Raw genomic sequence first — 8,056 nt, forward strand, 5'->3', positions numbered from 1 at the left:
GTCTATCCAGAGTTGCTAGAGTCTCCCGTCTGTCCAGAGCTGCTAGAGTCTCCCATCTGTCCAGAGCTGCTAGAGTCTCCCGTCTGTCCAGAGCTTCTAGAGTCTCCCGTCTGTCCAGAGCTTCTAGAGTCTCCCGTCTGTCCAGAGCTTCTAGAGTCTCCCGTCTGTCCAGAGCTGCTAGAGTCTCCCGTCTGTCCAGAGCTGCTAGAGTCTCCCGTCTGTCCAGAGCTGCTAGAGTCTCCCGTCTGTCCAGAGCTGCTAGTCTCTCCCGTCTGTCCAGAGCTGCTAGAGTCTCCCGTCTGTCCAGTCTCCCGTCTATCCAGAGTTGCTAGAGTCTCCCGTCTGTCCAGAGCTGCTAGAGTCTCCCATCTGTCCAGAGCTGCTAGAGTCTCCCGTCTGTCCAGAGCTTCTAGAGTCTCCCGTCTGTCCAGAGCTTCTAGAGTCTCCCGTCTGTCCAGAGCTGCTAGAGTCTCCCGTCTGTCCAGAGCTGCTAGAGTCTCCCGTCTGTCCAGAGCTGCTAGAGTCTCCCGTCTGTCCAGAGCCGCTAGAGTCTCCCGTCTGTCCAGAGCCGCTAGAGTCTCCCGTCTGTCCAGAGCCGCTAGAGTCTCCCGTCTGTCCAGAGCCGCTAGAGTCTCCCGTCTTCCCAGAGCCGCTAGAGTCTCCCGTCTTCCCAGAGCCGCTAGAGTCTCCCGTCTTCCCAGAGCCGCTAGAGTCTCCCGTCTGTCCAGAGCCGCTAGAGTCTCCCGTCTGTCCAGAGCCGCCACAGCCGCCAGTCAGCATGGAGCGGCCAGAGCCGCCAGTCAGCATGGAGCCGCCAGTCAGCCAGGATCCGCCAGAGCCGCCAGTCAGCCAGGATCCGCCAGAGCCGCCAGTCAACCAGGATCCGCCAGAGCCGTCTCATCAGACCACATGACCTTCTCCCATTCCTCCTCTGGATCATCCAGATGGTCATTGGCAGACTTCAGATGGGCCTGGACATGCGCTGGCTGGAGCAGGGGGACCTTGCGTGCGCTGCAGGATTTTAATCCATGACGGCGTAGTGTGTTAATGGTTTTCTTTGAGACTGTGGTCCCAGCTCTTTTTAGGTCATTGCCAGGTCCTGCCTTGTAGTTCTGGGCTGATCCCTCACCTTCCTCATGATCATTCATTCCCCCACGAGGTGAGATCTTGCATGGAGCCCCAGAACGAGGGTGAATGACCGTCATCTTGAACTTCTTCCATTTTCTAATAATTGAGCCAACAGTTGTTGCCTTCTCACCAAGCTGCTTGCCTATTGTCCTGTAGCCCATCCCAGCCTTGTGCAGGTCTACAATTTTATCCCTGATGTCCTTACACAGCTCTCTGGTCTTGGCCATTGTGGAGAGGTTTGGAGTCTGTTTGGTTGAGTGTGTGGTCAGGTGTCTTTTATACAGGTAACGAGTTCAAAACAGGTGCAGTTAATACAGGTAATGAGTGGAGAACAGGAGGGTTTCTTAAAGAAAAACTAACAGGTCTGTGAGAAGAATAATTCTTACTGGTTGGTAGGCGATCAAATACTTATGCCATGCAATGAAATACAAATGAATTACTTAAAAATCATACAATGCGATTTTCTGGATTTTTGTTTTAGATACCGTCTCCCACAGTTCAAGTGTACCTATGATAAAAAATTACAGACCTCTACATGCGTTGTAAGTAGGACAACCTGCAAAATCGGCAGTGTATCAGATACTTGTTCTCCCCACTGTAGGTACTACATAATGCCAGACAAAGAAAAACAAAATGGTCAAACATTTATGTTTCTTGATTGGAGTGACTGTATAATATAGTGCAATTGGGCAGTTCTGTGCAAGTTCTGTAATACATCACATAAGTGGACTTGCAGTGGTTACTCAAGGAGAACTTTGGGTAGCATTGCACTACAGAATAGGCTGTCTCTTATTTTTTTATGATATTGGGAAAAATTAATACTCAAAAACATTTAACAGCTACAATTATTGTAAGCATGTAGTCAGTAAACAGTTGTTACAACTGAAGACTTTGGGTGGAGAATCAGGACATGCATCCAGATTTGCTCCCAGAGAGCAAATCGTGCAGTGAGACGGCAGGAGAGTAGAATAAATATAATAATTGTCAGGAGAAGGTAAGGAAAGTGTATTTAAAGACAAAGTAATTCATAATTAGACTGATATACCCTTGGCTATATTAGCCACGATTTACCGTTCTTTGTGCCATATCCCCCGCGCATCCCGCAAAAGGAGGTGTTGCTAACATTTACGATAGAAAATGTACAAATAAATAAAAACGACTGCATTCCTGAAGACAATGTACGTATATTTTTATTTTATTTTACCTTTATTTAACTAGGCAAGTCAGTTAAGAAAAAAATCTTATTTTCAATGACGGCCTAGGAACAGTGGGTTAACTACCTGCTCAGGGGCAGAATGACAGATTTGTACCTTGTCAGCTCAGGGATTTGAACTTGCAACCTTACGGTCACTAGTCCAACGCTCTAACCACTAGGCTACCCTGCCGCCCCATATGAAACGCTTCAGTCTGGTTTTAGACCCCATCATAGCACTGAGACTGCACTTGTGAAGGTGGTAAAATGAGTCTGTTATATCTGGAGTATTTATCCTGTCTCATCCTGTGTCCTGTGTGAATTTAATCTCTCTCCCTCCCTCTCCCCTATGACCATGTCTCGGGACTACCTGAGCTGATGACTCCTTGCTTTCCCCAGTCCACCTAGTCGTGTTGCTGCTCCAGTTTAAACTGTTCTGCTTGCGGCTATGGAACCCTGACCTGTTCACTGGACGTGCTACCTTGTCCCAGACCTGCTGTTTTCAACTCTCTAGAGACAGCAGGAGTGGTAGAGATACTCTGAATGATCAGCTATGACAAGCCATTTGACATTTACTCCCGAGGTCCTGTTGCACCATCTATAACCACTGATTATTATGATTTGACCTTGCTGGTCATCTATGAACTTTTTAACATCTTGGCCATGTTCTGTTGTAATCTCCACCTGGCACAGCCAGAAGAGGACTGGCCACCTCTCATAGCCTGGTTCTTCTCTAGGTTTCTTCCTAGGTTCCGGCCTTCCTAGGGAGTTTTTCCTAGCTACCGTGCTTCTACACCTGCATTGCTTGCAGTTTGGTGTTTTAGGCTGGCTTTCTGTACAGCACTTTGTGACATTAGCTGATGTAAGAAGGACTTTATAAATAAATTTGATTGATATCTTACACACTGTCAAATGTAACGGAGTGTGTTAAATGGTTGTTGTTCATACAAGGACACATACGTAGCTGGACATGACCGCCTCAATGACCAAATAGCCATTGAGGTGAGAAATGTAGCCTCACCAACTGCAAACACACCTCCATAAACATTCTTGTGTTAACGGAAGTTGGTTGGATGATGATTATATGGTTTCCTCTGTACCAAATATTGTTATTGGGGGGAGTAGGTTGCTCATTTCACTGCTAAATGCACCAGGCCTTTGCTGACAAGGAACTGAAATACCATAACCTCATATCACACTTGGACAGCCTTGGATATACAGTACCAGTCAACATTTTGGACACACCTACTCATTTAAGGGTTTTTCCTTTATTTTTTATATCTACATTGTAGAATAGACATCAAAACTATGAAATAACCCTTTCACATGTAGTGGAATCATGTCGTAACCAAAGAAGTGTTTAACAAATCGAAATATATTTTATATTTGAGATTCTTCAAAATGGCCACCCTTTACCTTGAAGACAGCTTTGCACGCTCTTGGCACTCTCTCAACCAGCTTCATGAGGTAGTCACCTGGAATGCATTTCAATTAACAGGTGAGCCTTGTTAAAAGTTAATTTGTGGAATTTCTTTCCTTCTTAATGCATTTGAGCCAATCAGTTGTGACAAGGTGGGGGTGGTATACAGAAGATAGTCCATATTATGGCAAGAACTGCTCAAATAAGCAAAGAAAAAGGACAGTCCATCATGAAGGTCAGTCAAGTTTCCTCAAGTGCAGTTGCAAAAACCAAGTGCTATTATGAAACTGGTTCTCATGAGGACCATCACAGGAAAGGAAGACCTAGAGTTACCTCTGCTGCAGAGCATAAGTTAATTGGAGTTAACTGCACCTCAGATTGCAGCCCAAATAAATGCTTCACAGAGTTCAAATAACAGACACATCTCAACATCAACTGTTCAGAGGAGACTGCATGAATCAGGCCTTCATGGTCAAATTCCTGCAAAGAAACCACTACCAAAGGACACCAATAAGAAGAAGAGATTTGCTTGGGCCAAGAAACACGAGCAATGGACATTAGACCGGTAGAAATCTGTCTATTGTTCTGAAGAGTCCAAAGTTGAGGTTTTTGGTTCCAACCGCTATGTCTCTGTGAGACGCAGAGTTGGTGAACGGATGATCTCCACACGTGTGCTGCTTTTCCTTCACTCGGTCCAACTCATCCCAAACCATCTCAATTGGGTTGAGTTTGGGTGATAATGGATGCCAGGTCATCTGATGCAGCATTCCATTACTCTCCTTCTTGGTCAAATAGCCCGCAGAGGGAAGGAAAAGCAGCCACCAAGTGGTCAGCATACAGTGTGTGGGAACTCCTTCTAAACTATTGGAAAAGTATTCCTCATGAAGCTGGATGAGAGAATGCCAAGAGTGTGCAAAGCTGTCATCAAGTCAAAGAAAGGCTGGCTACTTTGAAGAATCTAAAATATTTTATGATTTGTATAACACTTTTTTGGTTACTACATGACTCCTGTGGTCATGTGGTTTGGTAAGAAGAATGCCTCTCTCCCCACCGGTGTGATTACTACCTGAGGGTTTAGAGCTTGAGGTAGTCACCTTATACAAGTACTTGGACACTGTACCATCTAGCCATACTCCCTTCTCTCAGCACATATCAAAGCTGCAGTCTAAGGTTATATCTTGGTTTTCTCTATCGTAAATGCTCTTCTTTCACCCCAGCTGCCAAACTAACCCTGATTCAGATGACTATCCTACCCATGCTAGACTATAGAGACGTAATTTATACAAATAAAGGTGCTCGAGCAGCTAGATTTTCTTTGCCATTCGGCCATGCTACCAATGCTCCTTATAGGACACATCACTGCACTCTATATATACTCTTCTGTAAACTGGTAATCTCTGTATACCCGTTGCAAGACCCACTGGTTGATGCTTATTTATAAAACCTTTTTAGGCCTCACTCCCCCCTATCTGAGACAAATACTGCAGCCCTCATCCTCCACTTACAACACCCATTCTGCCAGTCATATTCTGTTAAAGGTCCTCAAAGCACACACACATCCCTGGTTTGCTCCTCTTTTCAGTTCGCTGCAGCTAGCGACTGGAATGTCATGCATTTATATCACAAGTTGCTGGGCTGACAGTTGGCAAGAAATGGCAAATTACTAGTCAGAAAAGGGTGACATCTTTACTATTAAATGAGTAAACAAACTAGATTACAACACCCTCTTGGCTAGTCCGTTTAAAAGAAAGCTAACCAGCTAGCTAACATACAATAGAAAGGTATGGGAAGTTAGTTAGCACAACATGCTTACAGACTTTCAGGAGAGAAATACATATTCATAAACATTATACTAGTAATAATTTCTCAAATCTGGAAATGAAATAGCACAATTACAGATAAGTAATGTTAGCAGACTCCTCCATCAATGTTTTTAGATCTTAAGCTTGCTTAAACGAATCAATCAATGGACTTCTACATTTATATATAAAAAAACATTTTTTTTCTTTCTATTGATAAAGGCTTTACGAAAAAAAAATCGAAAATATGCCATATAATTGCCCATTTAAACAGGGAATTTCCTAATTTGAAAAGCAACTCCACAGAAGAAAATCGTTTATTACTACACTTGTAAATGCAAACACAACAGGTGAAAAGAAAATCAAGTGTAAAATACTTAACATTTTCTCACAACGTGAAATTAAGACGACAGGAGTTTTATTCACCTGTTCATTCAAAAATTACATGACGTGTAAAAATGTACACTAAGTAATTAGAACGCTTGAATGTTATACTTTCAAACGCTTGAAATTGTGCCACTGCACACGTTTTGAACGCTGGTGTAGTAACTGGCACAATTTTATGCGTTTGAAAGTACGTCCAAAGAGTTGTAATAAATAAACCAAGATAGACCACAGTCTGTCATTTCCAATTGGAATGCATGAGTCATAGTGGGAAGAACAAGCGAGGAGGTGGGCACAAGCGAGAGAGATCATATTGGCATGTTCTAGCCTACATCTGCATATTTCTGTTAGAGAACGCCTACTCTGTGACGTGACCGTGTGCAATTACTCAATTCGCCTTTTCACACTCCTTCTAAACAACGCCATTTAAAAAATATAAAAAACATTTTTGGCAAAGGGTCAAGTCTACAAAACTTAGTCCACTCTGTTCATAGCAGATTCTAGTTTTGGGAACAAAAAACTGTATTGAGATAAAAATGTTCCATCAACGAGAAACCGTGCAGAATCTAGGTCAAAATCCATCTCTTTCCCTCTTCTCCCACTGCTGGCCAGTGGACTTCGTCGTGGAAATGCCAAGCAGATGCTTCAAATTTATACATCCGGTGAAAGATCTGTGGTACGACGTTCTAGCCCCTCCCACATCAATTTCCGTGAGTTTCACTTTTGTTTGACTTCCGGCCTGTCGCGATGAATTGCTTACTCTGGGCACGAGATGTTGCTAAATATGGATCAAATTGTAAAAATGTGTAAATGCATTCACATAATTTAGGTTGAAGGTTGAACCAATGCAATGTTATTGGCTTGCTAAATGAACTGCTTTTCCTGAAAATGTCTCTGATAAAGTTGTTAGTTGTTGTTCTTATGCAATATCCAGGACATGTTACAGCCATAACATCATAATCAAGTAGTCAAGCATCTGCAGATCAGCGAGGAGGAGGAGGAAAACCCATTGAACAATAAGTACTAGTTAGTTATTATATCAGATATACATTGAATTGGCTTGCTAAATGTGTTGCCTTTACTGAAAATGTCTGATAAAAAGCTGTACTCTGAAAAAAAGGTGCAATCTTGAACCTAAAAGGGTTCTTCGGCTAACCTTTTGAACAACACGTTGGTTCCGGGTAGAACCCTTTTGGTTCCAAGTAGAACCAATTTGTAGAACCAACCTTAATGCTATTAGAAACGGTTTACCAATGTAATTACAACAGTAAACAAGTAATATTGACTCATACACGTGGTATATGTTCTGATATACCATGGCTTTCAGCCAATCAGCTTATAAACCATTTTATAATTTCTTTATCTATTTTTACTGAGTCGCTATCTGTCTCATGTTGTAATGATCATCAGCATGAACAAGATTGAATTGTTGAACTGTTGAATTGTCAACTGGACTAAATTCTTAGTAGGAAGATGGTGCTGTTCAGAATGACAAGTTTATGACTGTTGGTGTTCACAGGAATCTCCAAAAGCTAAGATGAAGGAGCGGGAGGAATACAGACAGTTTCTTTCTATTACACCTTCACCAAGTCATACAATGTTTGCTTCATGAAAAATGGTTACATCTTCTGAAATAAATACAGAGTTATTTTTGTTCATTCTGTTTCTAATGTTTATGCTGGATGTGAGTAATTTAGCAGGTCTATAGTATAAGGTATTGTTTTGAAATGTTTATTAAATATCTATTCAGTCAACTCATTATTTTATTTTACCTTTTTAAAACCTGTTGTGACTATAATAATTAAAACATTCAACTTTTTTGAATTTTTTTGTTTTGTAACACTTTGGCAGAATTTACAATTACCTGTCTTTTCCATTTGAATCTGTCTCAATCTGTTTATCGTTCTCTCTAAGTAGAAGTAGTAATGCAATGGGTAGAGTTTAAAGTATATTTGGGTACAAAAATAAAATCCAAATTAAAACAATAGCAGGGCATAAACCGTCATTATTTTCATTTTTGGAGAAAAAAACGTTCCCATAGTAAACGGGATATTTTGTCAGGACAAGATTCTACAATATGCATATAATGGACAGCTTAGGATAGAAAACTCTCTAACGTTTCCAAAAATATTG

The sequence above is a fragment of the Oncorhynchus keta genome, chromosome 35, assembly GCF_023373465.1.
Source record: "Oncorhynchus keta strain PuntledgeMale-10-30-2019 chromosome 35, Oket_V2, whole genome shotgun sequence".
Classification (NCBI taxonomy): Eukaryota; Metazoa; Chordata; class Actinopteri; order Salmoniformes; family Salmonidae; genus Oncorhynchus; species Oncorhynchus keta.